At 41.6% G+C, this 21,722-nt stretch overlaps 1 pseudogene; it reads right to left on the reverse strand.

Moving 5' to 3' along the window:
* Positions 1 to 15,929: 15,929 nt before the first annotated feature.
* On the reverse strand, positions 15,930 to 18,847 carry LOC143576549 (WRKY transcription factor 55-like; annotated as a pseudogene).
* Between the last annotated feature and the right edge of the window lie 2,875 nt (positions 18,848 to 21,722).

The following is a 21,722-nucleotide window of genomic DNA, read 5'->3' on the forward strand; positions in this document are numbered from 1 at the left end:
AATTTCAAGTTGGATCATTTGCACCACGAGGAGGATCTTTTATCCTAATTTTGGTTACATCAATACGAAAGATATAAATTTCAACCCAGCCATTTGGTATACAAGTCTCCCGCTCTTAGTAATCGCGTACCAAGATCAAAATTTCAAAGACTTTCTAGGTCCGCATAACATAAAACAACTTCTACGTTAGAGCCACAAAACTTGCAATAATTCACTAAAAAAAAGAGTTAATTTAGCTTAGATACTGTAGGGGTATGGTACTAAACCCGGTTTTACGACCCTAAATTTATTATATTTGGCTTATTTTATCATACGGACTAATACAATGTTATTGGGCTGAGGGGGTTTTGTGGAGGTAACCCTAACTGGGCTAGGCCCATTAGGGTACCATGATAGTGGCCATGAGGCTCTCTATATAAGGAGGTCTTCACCTCCTTATTAAAGGGGGGGGGGGGATGCTCAGTAAGAGCTGCCATCATATATTTTTGTGTCTGTAAACAAGAGATCCTTGAGATTTCTTAGCAGTCACCTCCACACCCCCAAAAAGCCATTGCAGATTTCAAGCAACCGGAGAAGAAGATAAAGGCGTGGTTCGTTTCATCTCGAAATCCGTGGAAACATCGTCATGGATCAGGTCAGATTCATTTCATGCTTCGACAGATACGTAAAGTTTCCGGCATTTTCATAACTCAATATCTGACTACTTCAATCTAAATACACCATACTTACTTCTTGTACATGACAACTGACATACATGTTACCTAGCTACCAACTCTTCTCACAAGCGGTGGCAATTGTCAAGTTGCACACTTATTTCTCTTGTACCCTATGTACCATGTGGCTGCTCATAAGATATCATTGTATTAAATTTTATAATAAGTATCTAAAAGTATCTAAAAATATATAAAGCTTAAAGTGTACTTTATAACGCGGAACCCTTTTCGTAAAGTGATAATTTTCTACGAGAATTTAAACACGTAGGAATGTTGTAAGTCTGTAATAAGCATTTTTGTATACAGCTTCTAAAAAGCACCCAATAACACATATATATTATAGCCGGAGTGAGTTCTAGAAAAAAAAAACATTTTTTTTTCAAATTATGCCGGTTTTGCTTCTTCTTCTCTCTCTTTTTAACATTAAAATTAATTGAAAAACTCTAGAAATTTTGTTAGTTTTTATTTTTTAATATTATTGTGAATTTCATGGTCCGAATTTGAAATGAGCAAATATTCAAAACTTTATTGACTAGAAAACGAAGGGGAATTAAAGCTCGAGGAGGAAACTAGAAAGTGACGTGACAATATGGGGTAATAAACTTGGAAAGCAATAAATGGCAAAGGACAGAAGTCATACACTTGATATTAAATGATTTAGTCATGATCAATAAAAATTTGTATGTATAAATTATAATTGCGATTAACAAAACTCCGTTTAAGTTGATTTTTTATGTTCGAAAATCATAATTGCGAATGATTGATTCAGGCTGAATGATCTAAGGATTTTAACTTGCGGAGACAGTAAGAAAGGGCGATGAGTAAATAGTTAAATGGCAAATTTTAAATAATTATTTCTTTTATTTAAAAATTTATATGTTTGACGTAAAAGTTTAATATATTATTAGGGTGTAAAGTAGGTGATCATGGGGCTCGATCCCCATAAGATACAAAAATTTAGTCATTCGTAAAATAAAAAAATAATAACAATAAATATACGTCCATTACTCCATATAAACTATAAAAAATGTCGTTCAATGTTTTAAAAACCAGTACCTACCGGCCAGTTATACCGGATTTCAGTAAGACAACCAGTATTTTAGGCAGTTTGTTGTAACATCGTGTACCACCGATTTTTTTAAAAATACCGGTTTGCCGCAGATTTTAAAACAAAGAGATTTTTAATATTTTTTGCAGCCGATATTTTTTAAAAACTAACTGTTAACCTAATGAATAAAATTACAACGAGTAAGCACAGTAAACATTGATTCGTTAATCAACCAATTTTGTATCTTGCAAATCCAAGATTGGATTTCTTACATCTTTTGTAATTGATTAATTTAATATACAAAATGCAAACTTCATATTTGACTCGATCATTGTTCATGTGTAGTGTTAGGTTCATATGTAATGTTTATTAATGTACCTTAGGTTATTTTTTGAGTTGAGGTTGTATTTATATGAAATTACAGGGTAAACTGTTCAACCCGGTTAAACCTTCCGATACAATCCAGTTCTACCAGTTATATTGTTTGTAAACCAAATCCAATACGAATAAAATACAGATATTTAAGACATTGATGTTGTGAGACTATGACCTTTAAATACTGACAAAAAAATTACTATAATATAAAGAGAGAGAGTATATTGATTGAGACGTCGTCCACAATTATCTTCATCGTGGTCAATATTGACGTGCAAGCCAAACCCACCACAAAGCCGAGATAAGCAACCCATAATCTGAACATACTACTAAACAAAGGCCTAGAAATACTCATGCCTCTTGGTAGTCATTAATTTATACACATAAACATTCAAAAGACTTGTAGCATGGGCTAGTCCGTGTGAAGAAACACTAATTGACCCCGGGGCAGATTACGGATAATCTGGGGGTTAAGTAGATGTTTCCCACGAGGGTTAGGTCCGGCAAAGATGGTTCTTCAGATGACCTGCAAAACAGACACCGTGAGCTCGTCACTGAGAAGGGGGGGTACCTCCTTGTGACCACCCTCCGGCGTGAGAATCAGACTAGATTGCTCTTGAATATAAGTGTATATTAAGAGATTGCTAGAGAAGATAAGATGTGATAAGATAAGATAATGTGTCCATACCATTCCAAGGTGTTGGAGTATTTATAGCCGAAGGTAGGTTTCCAAGCAGGTACAACCGGCTGAATAGTATTCCTGTTCTGCCAACTGTGGGCTACGCACGTGCCATGCTGGTGGTTGGTGGGTAGGCAGCGGCTGATAGTGACCATGCCGGCTGTGTACTATTCCTGTTCCACCAACTGCAGGCTATGCACGTCCTCCGACAGGTTGGTGAGTAGGCAGCGGCTGATAGTGACATACAGTACAAGAGCGTGCTGCTCGTCATACTGTTGTCAGTGAGCTGTCGTATCTTTGGTCAGATCTTTTGTCCATACCTCGTCAGGTACAGTACAAAAGATCCTCCAGTATCGTACGGACTAGCTCATTTGGGCGGGAGTTTTCCCGGCTTTGTGCGGGAGTGTTCCCGGCTTGCTCACTCCTTCAGGTGACATTACTGAATTATTTAAGAGTTAAGTGCCTTGTGCGTGTAGCCTTGCTGCGCGGGTAGCCTTCCCTGATGGCTAGTATCCGTTGCTGCGGGAACAGGCGGAGTACGTCGACCATTGGGAGGCTTTTCCTGCGGGAACAGCTTGCGTACTGCGCGTAAGGACGTCACGTCTCTGAGCATGGTGGGTCCTGCGGATCCAGTTGGTTTCTGCGCAGACGTCTCTCTTTAAGGTGTGCGAGTTTAGCCTTTGCGTAGACGTCCCTGTTGCAGGTGAGTCTTGCGGGTTCAACTGCGTAGACGTCCCTCTTTGAGGTGAGTCTTGCGGGTCCAACTGGGCTCTGCTGGGACCTACCTCTTCAAGTCCCCCCAGTCCAATGTTCTTCTCATGAATTGTTAATAAGTGAGGTGAACTTTTGGACTTAAGCAAAGGGTTTTGAAAAGGGTTTAGTTTTAAGGTTTTCCATGGGGATTCTTCCCGCGGAAGTCCTAATGTCACGTGCAGAAATTCCCGACTTTTCTGCCTGATCTTTGGGTATGATGCGGGTAGGTCTGTAACCTCCTCGCAAGTCAGGAGCGTTGAGTTCCACTTGTATAGATTCTCCATGAGGTTTTGGTAGTTTTGAACATAGTGATCAATTATGTTAAACAACCAATTCCATCTTGGAGCTTCAAACAATCTAGTTCTCGACGTTCCCGCTATGCGGGGATGTTATTCCCGTTTCCGCAAGCATGGCCCAGAAGATCCTTCTTGGTTTCAATTCCCTGCGGAGGGCTAGGTATGTGAAGGGTTTTGCCTTGACACTGTACCCGCACTCGTCTTATAGTTACTTTACTTCCAAGGTATTCCTGGCTACAATTCCTTGCGGGTGCTAAGTATGTGAAGGGTTTTGCCTTGACACTGTACCCGCACCCGTCTTATAGTTACTTGGTTGCCGAGGTATTCTTGGCTTCAATTCCCTGCGGGTGCTAAGTATGTGAAGGGTTTTGCCTTAACACTGTACTCGCACCTGTCTTATAGTTACTTGGTTGCCAAGGTAAGGGGTATAGTCCCGCTTACTTTTGAATCTTTTTGAATCTTTTTTGAAATTTGAAGAGTTGGTGAAAGGATAAGAACAGTCCAAACTGTTGAAGGGACGGTTACGTAGTCCGACGGTTTCTTCTGACAGTTTCAGGACGTGCAGGAAGTTATGGCGACGTGACAGTATATGGTCAATCCAGACGCTTTTTCAGGAGCGTGGGCGCGAGTTTTCAGGCGCGTGGCCGCGAAGTTTACGGCGCGCGTCCTGTCAACAGCTGTTGCCAGCTTGCTTTTTCCACGTGTCATAGTTTCATTGCACCAGCGTTTTCCTCTCTCTTCCGCATTAAATTCATCGCATTTATTGCGATGAGTATATAAAGGGAGGAAAGGATGCATCTCAACTCACAGTTTCACTTTCTTCTTCTTCTTAAGCGCTTTCCGGCGAATACTCTAACTTTTCCGTCAAGCATTCTCCTGAAATCGTTCTTTCCATCCTCCTAAACATGTCTACTCATGATCTTGAAGTGACTGCTGAAGAGTCGGACGTGTATGCCGAGAATCCGTCGTCCACGTCTGATAGGGACGATAAGAGCACTGCTGGCGAATGCCAGTGTGCTCTTCCCATTGAGCTATATCAGTACATTGTCAGGAAGTTCATGCTCGAGTCTTTCGAGCCTGAGTTTCCTAAGCCTGATCAGACGGTGTACGATGCCCCCAAGGGCAAGATAGGGGTGTATGCCGCATTCTTCGTCTATGGGAATCTCAGGTTCCCATTGACGAAGTTTGTTTACCGTGTTCTGGAAAGACACCGTGTACATCTGACGGGGGTGCACCCGATGGCGATCGCTAAGGTTTGCCATTTTGAATGGGTGTGCCTCATTCTGGGCGTGGAGCCCCATGTCGACCGCCTGATGACCTTCTATTCCTGGAGGTGCATCCAGGGGTGGTATACCTTGGTCACTCAGATCAAGGGTTTGAAGATATGCGCTACCGAGCGCAGTCTTCGGTCTTGGAAGCGGGAGTTCTTCTATATCTCCGCTCGCGTTGTCCCGATAGCGATGACGTTCAAGAACGGGAGAGCTCTCCCGAACCTTCACGCCTCCAACTACCAGGAGGCGGAATGGTTCTCCAAGATTTCCCGCATCCAGACTCCGGTTTACCGCTTTGCGGAGTCCAGGATGGTGATGCTCGGGATGAGCCGGGTGTGGAAGGATGCTGGGGCAGAGGCGCCACAGATTCCTATTGTCCTCGAATACGGTTTGAACTCTGTCCCTTACGGCATGGTTCATATCTTCTTGCTGATTTAGGGTTTTTCCGCTAAACTGTTTTTCTTTTTATTTTCAGAGGGAAACGACCTGCAATCGCTCCTGCATCCGCGGGAAGCTGATGGTCCTGCTCGGATGGGTACCCGTGCTCTTGATGAGAACGAGTTGCCCATCTTGGAGCAAACGGCGGATCGGTTTGTGGAGGTCTACCCGCCATGCCACGAGATTTTGAGTGCCACACGGCCAGGTAAGGAACTTTTTAACCCCCGCCCTCTCCATGCTCAAACCTCTGCTGGAGTTCCTCTAATCTTGTCATCTTCTGATGAGGAATCCGCAGATGGTCCTTGGTGAGGAAGAAGATGGCTGCTGGCGCGAAGGGCAAGGCGAAGGTTGCCTCTACTGCCGATCCGGTGAATCGGTCTGACTCAGAGACCGAAAGCGAGGAGGTGGCGGGGAACCCTGGTGGTGGTGAGACAACAGTCTCGGAGGTTGAGACAGCTGCCACTGCCGCGCGACCAAGTTCTACGACGGTGACCGGCGTGAAGAGGCCGGCCCTGTCGGGTTCGTCCCCGCCGGTCAGAACCTTCAAGTTGAAGAGAACTCGTAAGTATAAAGTAATCTTACCCGCAATTTCTTTCCGCCATTGTTTTTAATATCTTGTCTTCATGCAGGCGTGGATGCTACCGCATTCCAAGGTGATGCGGGGAGGAGCAGCTCTGGACCCATGACGGTAGGTTTGGTCAACCTACCCGAGGCGATGACCCAGGCTGCTGCGCCTGTTTGCAGCATTGGTTCAGTTGCTCATCCGGTTGAGGCAACTGTTCCAATTGTGACGTCTCCGCCGGCTGTCAGTGCCATATTCACTGCGTCCTTCACTGAGCCGGCGGTGAGTTTTTCTGCGGGTTCCTCCGCAGCGGCGACCACGGTTGTGAGTTCACCTCCAGTGAGTTCACCACCGGTGGTCTCTACCGCGGCGGCTTCAACCGTGCCTCTGGCACCGGCGACTACTTCGCCCCCGGCCGATTCAGCAGGTATGTTTGGGGCTTCTATCCAATCTCTGCCTCATTCCCATCTGCCTGACCTCTTGGATGGATATCCGTTAGGTTCAGGTGATGGGTTCGGCGGCTACCGGCCTGTTGTCGACCCTACAGGTGCGTAGGGTGAATTTGGCCTTTTTATATTATTTTTGTTTTTTATAATCTTTTCCTAACTGCTTTTTGTTTTTGCAGTGTCGGATTCCAATGAAGTGTATGTTCCACGTTGGAACATTCACCGAGGAACAACCCTTCGGACGGCTGTGGACTGCGTCGAGTGGGCGCGCCACGCCGCTCCAAGTGGGGCGCTGGGGGAAGCTATGTCGAGCTACCAGGAGGGTAGGCTGACTAACGAGCTTCGAATTCTCCTTGCCCGGATGCAGCCGAGCGTCGAGCTGCTTTGTCGTGAAAATGACAAGTTAAAGGCGGCTCGTATTCAAGAAGTAGCTCAGGCGCGGGCTATCCGGGAGGAGAACAGGAGACTCTCCGCTGTTGCTTCGGAGAAGGAGAAGGCCTTCAAGGCCCTCGAGGTTGAAGTTCAGGCCCGTCTCGAGGCCCGTTCCAAGGCTGCCCAAGCTGTTAACGAACAGCTTCGGTTGGCTAAGGAAACTGCACGGAACGCAACTGAGAGGGCCACCAAGGCTGAAGCTGTTGCTGAGCCTCTACGCACTGAGAATGAGGAGCTCAAAGCCAAATTAGAGAGGCTCCAGCAGGCTTATGATGCCTTGGCCATGGAAGATGCCAAGAAGCTCTAAGAGATCTTGGACCAAAGGGGGATGCTTGACCACACTGAGCGTAAGCTAAAGGGCGTCGAAGAGGCTGCCGCCAAAGATGTGTTGCTTGCCAACCTTACAAAAAACGAAGCCGAACGCGCCCGTAATGAAGCTCAAGCTGCCCTCCATGAGGCTCTGGTTACCAAGGAATGGTTTCTACGAGAAGCGTTGTCGCAGGTATGCATAGCTTCATAATATCTTTACGCTTTTCTTGATACTTAGAAAAGGTTTTGACACTTGTATTTTTGTTTTGTAGGTTGTGCATCGGGTCTTCACGGACACATCTTACGACGATGCCATGAGCGCAGCCCTCAACGCTTCTCATGAGGATGGGGAAAAGGCTAGCTTCTTGCTTGGTCTGGGGTTTGTTGAGAAGGGCATCCCGCCTTCCAACTTCCCTCTGTATGATGTGGATACTGAAGCTGCGTATGACCAAGCAGTGAACCAGTATGCCGCCTTCCCGCACCCGGTGGTGGAGAAGGTGAACGAAGTTGCTGCTGCTGATGATGGGCTAAACATTCTCAAGACCTTCCTTGAACCGCCACAGCCAACCTTTAGATCCCTTCCCACTGTTAGGATAGGTTTGTTTTTGTATAGATTTACACTCTTTTAGGCGGGTAGATACCCGGCCATTCTTGTAATACTTGAATTTTTATGGAATTTATAAATCTTTGTGCGGGTAGGACCACCACTTTCACTGGATGACTTGCTTTATAGATGTTATATGACTTGCTCATGCATATTATAGCTTAATTTGGCACTTGTTTTGACGCATAAACAATATATGATTCGCTCGTGCATACTTTAGTTGAACTTAGCAATTTTCCAAGTGTTGAATAAGTTAACCGTTCGATGCGCGGTAGTCGATAGGTTAGTGTTCGGTTTCCTCTATTATGATTGTGCGGGTAGGACCGTCACTTTCATCTAGTGGGATGACGAATCTTCACCTATGACTGACCTGCGTGAAGGTTTGCCGTTTTTTGTGTTTATGCGGGTTTTGCCGCCGTCCACACGCAACGACTTTTCACATTTATGCGATGAATACCGGCATCAGTGTGTTGAATAAGTTAACCGTTTGACGCGCGGTTGTCAATAGGTTAGTTCGGTTTCCTCTATCATGATTTGTGCGGTAAGGACCGGCACTTTCATTTAGTGGGATGACCCAACTTTACCTATAACTGACCTGCGTGAAGGTTGGCCGTTTTTTGTGTTTATTCGGGTTTTGCCGCCTTCCACACGCAACGACTTACTTCCCCACTTATGTATGCGGTGAAGACCGGCATATCAGTGTTTTGAATAAATTAACCGTTCGACGCGCGGTTGTCAATAGGTTAGTTCGGTTTCCTCTATCATGATTCGTGCGGTTAGGACCGGCACTTTCATTTAGTGGGATGACCCAACTTTACCTATAACTGACCTGCGTGAAGGTTGGCCGTTTTTTGTGTTTATGCGGGTTTTGCCGCCTTCCACACGCAACGACTTACTTCCCCACTTATGTATGCGGTGAAGACTGGCATATCAGTGTTTTGAATAAATTAACCGTTCGACGCGCGGTTTTCAATAGGTTAGTTCGGTTTCCTCTATCATGATTTGTGCGGTTAGGACCGGCACTTTGATTTAGTGGGATGACCCAACTTTACCTATAACTGACCTGCGTGAAGGTTGGCCGTTTTTTGTGTTTATGCGGGTTTTGCCGCCTTCCACACGCAACGACTTACTTCCCCACTTATGTATGCGGTGAAGACCGGCATATCAGTGTGGAAAGTTCATAAGTATAAATGTAAGACCAGCGTCAATGTGATAAGAAGAATCATTTCCATTAGAAGTGGCTCTGGGCCTTTACTTTTACAAGTTTGGAATTGATCTACATGCAGACTGTGTAATTGAGCTCCCTTCCATGTTCTTGGGAGTGTCATCGAGCCTTTCGAGCCGATATGCATTTGGTTCGGAATCTCGTTGTTTACGCAGTATGTAGTCTCCGACATTGAAGCTGCAGTTTTATTCGTGTTTTCCCCAACTGGGGTTCTACACGCATTAGCCTGCTCAGCGTTCATTACGCCACGAGGTGCGTGAGCGTCCCATCTCTGACAAATGCTTCGACGATGTCCTTCAAGTCTACGCATTCCTCGGTGTTGTGGCCTCTTGTCCTGTGGAAGTCACAGAATTTGCTCTGATCAGTGTTGTGACGCTCTCGGATTATTGGAGCCTTTGGCCATGGGAGCCTCTCGGTGTCGAATATCTCGGTGACGCTTTTGGTGAGTGGCGTCCATCTGGAGTTCCGGTTCGACGACCGCATGTTATCCTTTCCGCCTAACCGAGGGTGCGAGCCGGATGAGGTGTCAAGGTTTACCTTGACTGCCAAATGCCTAGCTTCCTCTTTTTGTTTAGTCGGGCGGTAAGGGACATTGTTTTCTCTTGTTTTCTGGGTGTAGAGGTTTGTGCTCTGGGGAAGATCTCTACCCAGTTGCTTTTCCGTTTCCGCGAAGCGCTTAGCTGCTGTCATGATGGAATCCCATGTGGATGGCATGCCATCTTTACCCGTTAAGGTGCGGATGAGCTCTGGGTCTTTCGCGCCCTGGATGAAAGCAGCGCGAACAAGATCTTCGCTAATATTGCCCAGACTTAGCTTCTTTGAGTTGAAGCGAGTGATGAAGTCTAGTAAAGACTCATCTTCCTCTCGGATGCAGGTGAGGATTGTCCATTGTTCTTCAGTGTACTTTCTTTGTTGACTGAAGTGTTGGCTGAACTTCTGTTGGAAGTCTGCCCAATCGTAGATGTGGTGGACCGGTAGACGGTCGAAACCACGCTCTGGCTGCTCCAACCCCAGCGTCATCTGGAACATATAACACCACGTGGGTTCCGTCCAGTTGCTGACGGTTGCCCCCCGCTATGAATCTGTTCAAATGATCGTCTGGGTCGGATATACCATCATAAGTGCCGATGTTGGACATCTGTTTGGCACTTCTTGGGGCGATTGCTTCCGCAATGTCCCTTGCAAACTTGGAGGTTCCCGCATTTGCAGCAGCTGGTCTGAAGGTTTTAGAGAAGTCACGTGAGTTTAAAACCCGCGTTTTTTGGTTTGAAGGTTTCTCCAAAATTCCTTCTCGGTTGGAAGTTCGTTTCCTTACGCTTCCCTTTCGCCCTGTGGCGAGGGTTTGCGTCGGTGTCGGATTCCTCCGAGTACTCGCACTCACTACTCGTGAGCTGCTGTGTGCTTCCAAATTCGTCAGCCTGTTGGATGGAACGTAAGCGTTCGTCCAACTCAGCTTGGAATTCCTTCTGACGTGCTTCCGCAATGCTTTAACTTGTTCAAGTGTTTGGTGGGGGAACCTTGTCTGTCGTCTTTCCGCCTGGGTATCAATGAATCCCAGGGGATGATTGTTTACTGCACTTGCTCCGGCTCGGGTAACCGGGGTAGTGTTCGTAAAATTTACTGCACTTGCTCCGGCTTGAGTAATCGGGGTAGTGTTCGTAAAATTTGTGTGATCGCCGGTGTTCCTCCCAGTAGCTGGGGTTGTGATTACCGGGATTTCTTGGTCACTCGCTGGCTTTGGCAACGGAGTAACCTTAACCATCTTTCCAGAAGTTTGAAAAAAAAACTTAAAGATTCAAGTTCTAGCTTTTATGCACGGATGTCGCCAATGAAGAAACACTAATTGACCCCGGGGCAGATTACGGATAATCTGGGGGTTAAGTAGATGTTTCCCACGAGGGTTAGGTCCGGCAAAGATGGTTCTTCAGATGACCTGCAAAACAGACACCGTGAGCTCGTCACTGAGAAGGGGGGGTACCTCCTTGTGACCACCCTCCGGCGTGAGAATCAGACTAGATTGCTCTTGAATATAAGTGTATATTAAGAGATTGCTAGAGAAGATAAGATGTGATAAGATAAGATAATGTGTCCATACCATTCCAAGGTGTTGGAGTATTTATAGCCGAAGGTAGGTTTCCAAGCAGGTACAGCCGGCTGAATAGTATTCCTGTTCTGCCAACTGTGGGCTACGCACGTGTCATGCTGGTGGTTGGTGGGTAGGCAGCGGCTGATAGTGACCAGGCCGGCTGTGTACTATTCCTGTTCCACCAACTGCAGGCTATGCACGTCCTCCGACAGGTTGGTGAGTAGGCAGCGGCTGATAGTGACATACAGTACAAGAGCGTGCTGCTCGTCATACTGTTGTCAGTGAGCTGTCGTATCTTTGGTCAGATCTTTTGTCCATACCTCGTCAGGTACAGTACAAAAGATCCTCCAGTATCGTACGGACTGGCTCATTTGGGCGGGAGTTTTCCCGGCTTTGTGCGGGAGTGTTCCCGGCTTGCTCACTCCTTCAGGTGACATTACTGAATTATTTAAGAGTTAAGTGCCTTGTGCGTGTAGCCTTGCTGCGCGGGTAGCCTTCCCTGATGGCTAGTATCCGTTGCTGCGGGAACAGGCGGAGTACGTCGACCATTGGGAGGCTTTTCCTGCGGGAACAGCTTGCGTACTGCGCGTAAGGACGTCACGTCTCTGAGCATGGTGGGTCCTGCGGATCCAGTTGGTTTCTGCGCAGACGTCTCTCTTTAAGGTGTGCGAGTTTAGCCTTTGCGCAGACGTCCCTGTTGCAGGTGAGTCTTGCGGGTTCAACTGCGTAGACGTCCCTCTTTGAGGTGAGTCTTGTGGGTCCAACTGGGCTTTACTGGGACCTACCTCTTCACCGTGGGTCAGCGAAAACAAGTTAGGGCTTTAAGCCTTTAAGCTTATACTTAATTAAGACCTCCAAGCAAAAAAAATATTAATTATATGTAGGTATATTATAATAGATAAAGTAAATTCAAAATGATTTATTGGTCTGGAGGTACTGGTAGGTTTGGTTATTAATAAAGTGTAGGCCATGAGTTCAAAATTTGTAATAAGCAAATTTTATTTTCTTAACAATTATCATAAGAAGGTCCTAAAATTTTACTTCGATTTAGGACTCCACATTCGTTGAGTTGGCCCTGCTTGTAGCTTATCGATACTAAAATGTGTGAAAATGTGTACTCAAGTGGTTGAAGGTTTTGGTCTTATGATAAATAATATTAAAATTAAAAGTAATTTAATAAACTTGTGTTAGTGGTTCTAGAAAAACTACAACCATACATATGTGTAGCATGTACAAGCCGGTCCGGGTCAGGTTAGTTAACTCTTAGTCAAAGCCGGTTTGGGATGAACTACATCGGGTTGGAAACCAGTTTGTAGGAAAAAATGTCCAGCTTGATCAGACCGATTTGGATTAGATTAAACCGGTTTGGGACAAAAAATCCTGTTTTTCTTTTTGGCATTTTTTAAATTGGGTCGCGTCCAAACCGGTTTGAGGGAGCGTGACTACAAAGCGAATATGACCTGGCGGGTTGGGTCGGGTTCTGACTGGTTTTTTGGTGCAGTGGATCGGGCTATAAACTGGGTTGGCAGACCCAAACCGTTTTTTTTACACCTCTACATATATGCATTCATATATTTGTGTGCTAGTATAACTACATAATCCGAAAGAATAAACGGATCCAACATAATCAGAGAGGCAGTCAGACAGGCCTCCCCAGGCCCAAACAAATTCTTATATAAAATAAAACTCAGTATAAGCCCAACCAGAAAGACAGATTTTTACACATAGCTCATAGATGATAATTATTTATGATTTTCGAAATTTAGTTCTCATTTTTTAAAGTTTACACCATTTAGTTTGATTTGAATTATAAGTAACTGCTGGACAAGTATCGTAGTTGTAAAACGAAGCGCTAAACACAATTAACAAACATGAATACAACTCGTTTAACCACGTTATATGCCACGATTATAAGACAATTTTTTAAGTTTTATGTACCAATAAGGGTAAATAATGGAGTCCAGCCTACTAATTTCAATTATTTAAGAAAATAAAAATCTCATACCACACCTTTTTTATTAACAAGTCTTATTATGTATTAAACAGGTACCCCGATTTGTAACATCCCGAAATTTCAAGATAATATTAATTATATTACTTAATAATAGAGGGAAAGTTTACTCGGGTTATCAGGAAATAAATAAAAGAATAGGAGTTGGTATGGGTCGGGCTAGTGTCGGGTAATGGACGTTGGTTATGGATTTGGATTAATTGAGATGGGTTATATGAGAATGGGATTTCAGGGATATAAATACCCCCCAAAATCCCAAAATATCTTCATTTTCACCAAACTCCCTAACACACACACACCACACATATACCGCCGCCGGACCGAAGGCAGATCCGGGCAGATCCGGCAGACCCGAGTGAGAGAGAGAGAGCGATTAGTGGTGATAAGCAAGTAAACGAGATCCAAACAAGCCCAAAAAGGTATGATTCTTGATCTTTGAAGTTTAAAGATCCAAGCTTTTTAGTGTATAAACGACCAAAAATAGTCGGGTAGCGTAGTGGGTGATATTGAACCATAGCAAGGGTGTTAAAATCGCTCGAAATGCCGATCAGAAACTAAAACAGCGGCTGTCTGGGCAACTTCACCTTCATCTGGGCAACTTCGCCTTCAAAGCGACGAACTTCGCCTGCAAGCTAAGTTCGCCTGAAGAACTTCTCCTGCAAACTAAGTTCGCCTGATGGCAACTTCGCTGTAAAGTTAAGTTCGCCTAACTGGTAACTTCGCCTGAGGCCAAGTTCGCCTGATGGCAACTTCGCTGTAAAGTTAAGTTCGCCTAACTGGTAACTTCGCCTGAGGCCAAGTTCGCCTGATGACAACTTCGCCTGAAGCCAAGTTTGCCTGATGGCAACTTCGCTGTAAAGCTAAGTTCGCCTAGCTGGTAACTTCGCCTAAAGCTAAGTTCGCCTAAGGTTAACTTCGCCTAAAGTCAAGTTCGATTAGAAAATAAATTAAAAATCTAATGAAAAATGTGTTAAGACGGTTAACGGAAATAAAATTTTTCCAAGCTGACCTGGCAGCTCGACCCCAGCCAGGGGCTCTGCCCCTTGGACCCTGCTAGGGGCTGCCGCCCCTAGACCCCGCTGCCAGGGGCGCTGCCCCCGGACCCCCGTTCGTTGTGGGTAGTAATTAAGATTAGAAAGATGTTATAAGTAGTGATAGTTAAATTGATATGTATACTTGTTATACAGTCAGCCGTGCACAACTGAAGAAAGGGATTACGATCAACGGAGAACGTAACCGTGTTCAGGTGAGTTTCTAGCCCCATTTATGTGTTACGTTTTCGGGGCTGTGTGCATACTCAATATGTTTGTTAATACACTTATCCTAAGAGATAAGTGTATGCCTTATATGGATAATGTGAAATATATGAATGATTGCTTGATGGTACGTGAACGATCTTCGGATATTGCACGTACTGTCAGGTTGCAGCGCTAAGAATAAGGTAAGTATGTTATGTATGTTTATGTGTATGAACATGATAGAGATAATAGAAGAAAGAAATGATAACGTATGGTTGTATGGTTACGAAGAGGGTACCGAGCCCTAGTAATACTCGAGGAATGTAGGGCGTAATGCTCTTTATAACGTAAGATATGGAAGTAAGATATTACAAAAGAAAGTAAGAAAGTATGAACGAAAGGATATAATTTTATGTGTATGCCGTGTATGGTATATGTGATCGATATGATTGATTGCTTGATGGTACGTGAACGATCTTCGGATATTGCACGTATCGTCAAGGGAAGTGACTAGCTCCCCACATGGATATTAAATAATAAAGTATAGTGTTCATTTTATGGAAGGTATAGTGTTCCTTTTATGGATAGTATAGTGTTCCTCCTATGGAAATTATATATGGTAGGGTAATGGTAATGGTTCTTTTAATGAATATTACGTGACGATCCTCTTATGGATATTTATACAAGGTTAAGGTAGTAATATGTGTCTTCGGATACGGGAAGTAATATATGGGAATAAATTGTATGATAAAACTGATTAACTAGAACTCACTCAGCGTAGCTGACTTTTAGTATGCACGCAGGTGAGCCGATTACAGAGCTAGTAAGAGGATGACGCATGGCATGGATTGAACGGCTGGCATATGAAGAAAGAAGTAAAGATGTTTTGAATATAAAGTTTTGTGTTATGGTATCAAAGAAAAGATTTAATGTTTTGTAACAAATGATTGATGTTTTATATTCCGCGAAAAATTTTAATAAACTCTGATTTGAAGGACTGTGTTTATGAGTAAATCCGACGCTAAAGTAGGGCTACCGGGTTCGGGGCCTTACACGATTATAAACCCTAAGGTCATATTGGAAATTGTTCCTTGAATAATACTATTTATTTAGTATAATTAGTTTTCTTTTTGAGTTAAGTTGTTTCATGTTTATTTTGTCATCATTTGTTACTTTCTTTAGCACCACATGTCTTGAGCTTGCCTATGTCCATGTCCATGAAAATAAAATAAAACAAAACTATTAATTTTTTTATTAAACACCAACATGTAAAAATATAAAGAATACTAATAAGTTAGCAATAAAAAAGGTAAAATGTATAGCTGAGGGTTTTTTTTTAATTTTTATTATTATTATTTTTTTTAATAAGTTATGGCAACAAGGTGTACAAGAAACCTACAAACAGCCATCCTTTGAGCGAAAAAAAAATTTACTGTCATTTTATTATTCTTTCTCAAGCATCGTTTCTTTTTCTTCCGAAGAAAAAATAAAATTTATGCTATTATTGTTGCTAATGTCATAACTAAACAATGTGCCTACTAAATCTGTCACCCTCGGACAGTAAAAATAATTGGCTTGTGATGACGAACCCGACCCATTAACAATGTCGGGCTGGTTTCTATAGGGTCGCATGCAATGATGTGTAATGTCATAAAGATCTCCGGATGACTCTTTGATATCTAACTCTTTGACATCTTTTAATAACAATTGAGAAAGGCATTTTGAAGCCAACGAAGAACATACGGTCATAGCCTCTGATGGTGGAGGCGGGCTCATGGAGGCTGCGGTGGAGGACATCGTGCACGCATGATCACCACGATATGCTACTTCAAAAGTGTAGGGATCGTCGTAGAGCCTTTGAACTTGTTTCTTGGCCGGACAGTTGTTTAATTTCTGATGGGTGCATCTGTAATAACCTCTAAAACATAAAGGACCATAATTAATGTCAAGTTGAATATATATTATAGACTATTTCATCAACAATAACTATATATACAAAGGATTTTGGTGCGACAAGTGGCCTTTTTTCTTTTTTGTTTTCTACTTTAGTTACAATAATAAACGTTATGGAAATTGACCAAGCGTCAATTTTTTTTTGTTTTAGTTTTTGTATCATAACAAACCTAAAAGAAATTGATCGACTTCGCGCAGACTCGCGGCCTTATTTGAAGCCCATGACCGAAAACGTTCGGGTTTACCAATGCGCAAGTTTACCGACCGAACCCCCCCCCCCCAATAAAAACTGGTCGTTAGTCCACTTCAATTTTTATATTTGTTTCGTTTTTTAGTTCTGGTATCGTAACGTTGGTAATCAAAACCGACAGAATTCATATCAAGTTACCGCCTCAATGCTCAGGACCACAACGATTGGGTTTTACCGCTGCATGGGTTTGCCAACCAAATAAGCATCGTCTTAAATATTTTGTTTTCTTATTTGTTAATGTTTTTTTATGTTAATTTGACGGATTAATTTTTTTGGTTTTTACGCTTAAAATTTACCAATGGTGTCTATATCGTAACGAACGCAGCCGATGCTGACCGAATTCGTGTCGACTCGGGTTTACCAACGTCCGTGTTTCAACTATGGGATTTTGTCAACTGTCGTTTCGGGTAGAAAAACTAGTTAATGCAATGAATATTTGAATGTTTGAATATTCAAAGGACAACAATAAGCATATGTCGTGGCTAGAAGACCACCTCATTTACAAAACCATTGAATTCAACCAATAATAATTAATAAAAGGTCATTTTTAACGCGTTGCATTAATCATAGGAACCGTGGACTTTCAAGACTTGTGCCAAGAAACGTTCAATACGAGTGTAACATTTAAGTGAGAAAACACATACAAGTTTGTCACTTTCTAAACAACGTGGACAATCGAGAAATTAGAAATTTTGATCAAGTGTCATCTTGTATTCCCTTATGAGTTTATCTGTCGACCAATGCTTTTATAACTTTACTGGTCATTAAACCAACTAACTTACTTGTTCACAGTCACAGGTTGAGCTGGTTATAAAAATCAGATGACGTCATAAATAATTTAAAAATGAAATGTAAAAATGTACAGTGGCTTGAAAAAGAGAAAAAAAAAACTTTATTTTTTGTATGTGGGATTTCAATATTAATAAGGCTTTGGGTGAACATAATATGGAGTTTAAAGTAGTGAAAAGATCATTAAATGACACATTGGTGATTAGAAGAAGAAAAACACAAAATTTGAAATTTGGTTCGGCCCGGTACTGAAAAACGTTTATGTTAAATAAAAGTGTATAACTAAAGGATAAACTAATGTTTTCTTAACTAACGAAGGTCTTACAGCAAACGGATCCCCCTGGTGCAAACCCAGGTATGAAATTTGATTATACGATGAAACAATTTAATGTTTTGGCATTGTTTTCAAAGAACCTAGTATGGACATCTTTAGCGCTCCCCATGTGTGGAAGGAAGAGAAATTGGTGGAGAGGACATGAAAAGGGGAGGGTAGTGATAAATCTTTTGGATGGGTGCGCCCAGCCGCTCAGGCAGAGGATGAGTAAGTGAAGGAGAGAGAAGTCTGGTCAACCGGGCAATACTGAAGTGAAGGCATTTGTTCCTTCATGGTGTGGATGTCTAAGAGTTTCGAAGATAATGTTCTACGCACCTTGGCAATCTCGACCCGATAATTTCTTTTTGACCCAACTGTAGCCATCTTCTGGTGGAACTTCTGTGTTCCTTATTCTAATAACATTTGCACGCACTCTAAATGTTCGTCTAACCACTTCATGTTTTCTGCATTTAAAAAAACATATAACTAACAAATTAGAGTAGCCAACCATTAGTTCTTAACTTAGAATTATTAATTTACTTATCTTTAGAATTATGTTCATTCAATCTTTAACCAAATCTCTCTATTTGCACTACTTTACAAACGACTATTTCATTATAGAAGTAGATTTCTGTCTTAAATTAACTAACTGTTCCCTACATAAGTAAAACATAAATAATGTACAATAGAATTTAACCTAACATATTCATCATTTCTCAAAATTTAATTTTGCCGTTACCTTTTGCGTGTCTGTTTCAATGTAGAACGGGCTACATGATCCATCTCCACGCTTTGTCTACCACCGTGATCATGTTGATGGAAAGCCAGTTGTCCATCATGTAGCACCATATCCGTTGCATCTGGCGCCTCATGATGGTGTTGGCCATATTCCAGCACGGGCGACGTCAAATGCGCCCTCACATTGCCAAAAACCCTACCTATCTCATCACATGCATTCATGAGAAAATGTGGCTGGTTTGCTATATTGGGTAGGCTTTCTTCAAGGCCTTTAACTAACATACATCCATGAAATATCAAAGACACAACTTCCTCCATTTATTTTGTCTCTCTTTTTGTAATAATGTTTTGGTTACGAATTTAATGTATGGGTTCCTTTTATAACTAAAAATATTGGTGGTGTAAAGATTTTATTCTTATAAAAAAATGGGTAAAAGGGGTTAAGACAAAAAAGAATAAAAAAAATTCAAAGTATTTGCAATTTATTGGATACGTTGTTGGAGAAGAAGAAACATGCATGGTTGACTGGGTCATTTGTTACCTCATTAAGTTGTCTACATGTCGACTTGGTATTTGGTGGATGATTTCCTAAACTTTGAAAAACATGACTTGGAAATTTACAGTTTTTTTTTACAACTGTAAGCATTTTTTTTCTTACTTAATCATGAAGAATGTAAACGTGTCTTTGTGTCATGAAAACGTCACTTGTGATTTATTTGACTTAGATGTGGGATTGTGGGCATAAAATCTGGTTTCGGACCTGACTCGGAGCTGGACATGCGGATATGAATTAGGTTTTTCAGTTTCTCAAAATAACTGTATCCAGAACCGAACCAAACCCAAGGCCGGACGACACCGGCCTGACACCCCGCTAAGCCCGAAAATTAAAAATTTATATATTTTTGTGAAAAAATATGTATTTTTAATGTTTAAATTTAACTACTCAACTCATTTAAGCCTATTTTTTATATATACAAAAAAACTTGCACAACCCAGATCATAACCAAGTAAGTCCATTTAAAAATTTAATTGTTTAAACCCAACAAAAAAACCCCTTTACTTAAGACCCAAAAAAAAATTTCCTTCGGCCCAAAAATTTTTACGATTCTCGACGGTCATGCTGGACCCATGAAACCGATTCCAACTCTACTCGGTCAAAACCCAGACCTGACACAACCAAACCTGGGAAAGCTGGTCAAAACCCAGTCAAAAACCCAACCATACATAGAATCGGTTTCTACCTGGTTTCAGAAAAAACCAAGTTTGCTCACCTCCGATTTGACTCAATCCGGTTTCACTTAATAAAATGTATATTTTAGTTGGGTCTATTTTAAATTGGGTATACAGATTATCCGGGCTGTATGTGTTTTAGTTGGGCTTTGTTTAAAATTGGGCACCCTGAAGTAGTCCACCAATGGGAGTCGGTCTTTGGACTTTGGACTTCGAAAGTGCACGAGTAAACTTATGACTATGTTGATTTTAGTTGAACCATGAATAAACCGGTTAGACCGGTTAATCGGGTCTGTTAGTAACCGGTTTTCAAGCACAAAACCCAAAACCGGTATACCTGAACCGGTTAACCGGGAAATAGCCGGCTTAAAAAATAATTTAAAAACCTAAAACCAGTTTCGGATAACCGGTTCCGGGGCCAAAATGAAAGACAGGATACTAACCCCGGTTTTTTCTAGGTAGTAACCAGTTAGAGAATGACCGGTTACTAACCGATTAATCGGTTAGAAACCGGTTAATGACCGATTTGGATGTGCACCTCTACATGAATCCAGCCATACCATACTTTGTTGTCAATATTTTCATTTATGGGCAACAAGGGTTTCAAAAGTGCTTGCTTATTCTTATTCTTGCGGTATATTTTGACTTTATTTAGTTTTAGGATTTTTGCATTTGCTCCTACTTTTATTCTTTTGATGTTTGCGTAGTATCCATAATTTCAAACCGTAAAACCAAACAGTTACTAATGGTTCGATTTGGTTTGACTTTATTTTCAGCTGTTTGTTTTGATTTTTGATACCTTAAAAAACGTTGAAATTGAACCGTAGAAAAAACCCTTGACAAAAACCTCTCTCTGATACATTTGTTGGGCATATCTAACTGTACCACTATATAGATACTGTATAGATGTGTGATATACTAATAATAGCAAAGTTCTGAGTATTACAATGGTGTTATGATTTTACAACAATTATTACAAGATTAATAATATAATCTTTGAATTTTGAAGAAAGGATAATGAAAAAAGACACGAAAATATGTAATTTTTTTGTTGATGTGCATTTCACGTTGTTACATATATATACACACTACTAGAATACTATTTAGGATACAATGCCATATAATTGGAGTTAAAATTTGGTGTCATACACATGCATATCTTCATCCACACGTTCATAATAAATAGTAAAATGTTTTACGTTATCAATCAAATAATAAATTGTTAGAAGTTATGGAATTTTTTGAAAAAAAGTTGAATTTACTTTTATATCCTCAATGTCATTATAAGTAACTACATTTTTTTTTCTCACAAACCTATAAATTACACTAAATATTAAAAGGATACTTCACTAACCATAGTCTATATACAAAGAGTTTTCTATCCTCCTCACAAACTATCTGAAAATTCGGTTATTTGAATCTTTGGTTCAAATTTTAATAGTGATTTTAAAAATTTTAGAATATTCAAAATATCCAATATCCGAAAGTTTTTACTAATTAAGCCATGAAATTCCTTCATGATCATGATGATAGGTTCATCACTAACTTAGTATTTATACATTTCATATATCTAACTAACTAAATAACTACGCACTTATCTAACTTTACTACCTAACTAATAACCATAAAACTAGGCATATAAATGAACCAAAAATCGGTGAATTGTTCGTGAACAGTTCAATAGGAAGTTCGTTAATTTAATAAATGAACAAACATGAATAAAAAATTTGTGTACGCTTAATTAGACGAACAAACATAAATGAACACGAGCATTTTCATTGTTTAAATAAACAAACACGAGCACAAAATACGTGTTCGATTAAGCGTTCGTGTTCATTTACAGACCTACATAAAACCATGCACAATGATTTAACTAAAAATTAAAAAACGTCATGTCATGTCACATCACTGTCACGTAGGCACAATAGCTCATCTAACATGTAACTAATTTTTCAGTTACGTC

This window comes from Bidens hawaiensis, unplaced genomic scaffold, assembly GCF_021521415.1.
Source record: "Bidens hawaiensis isolate Kalapana, Puna unplaced genomic scaffold, B.hawaiensis_p1.1 tig00028238_1, whole genome shotgun sequence".
Taxonomy (NCBI): domain Eukaryota; kingdom Viridiplantae; phylum Streptophyta; class Magnoliopsida; order Asterales; family Asteraceae; genus Bidens; species Bidens hawaiensis.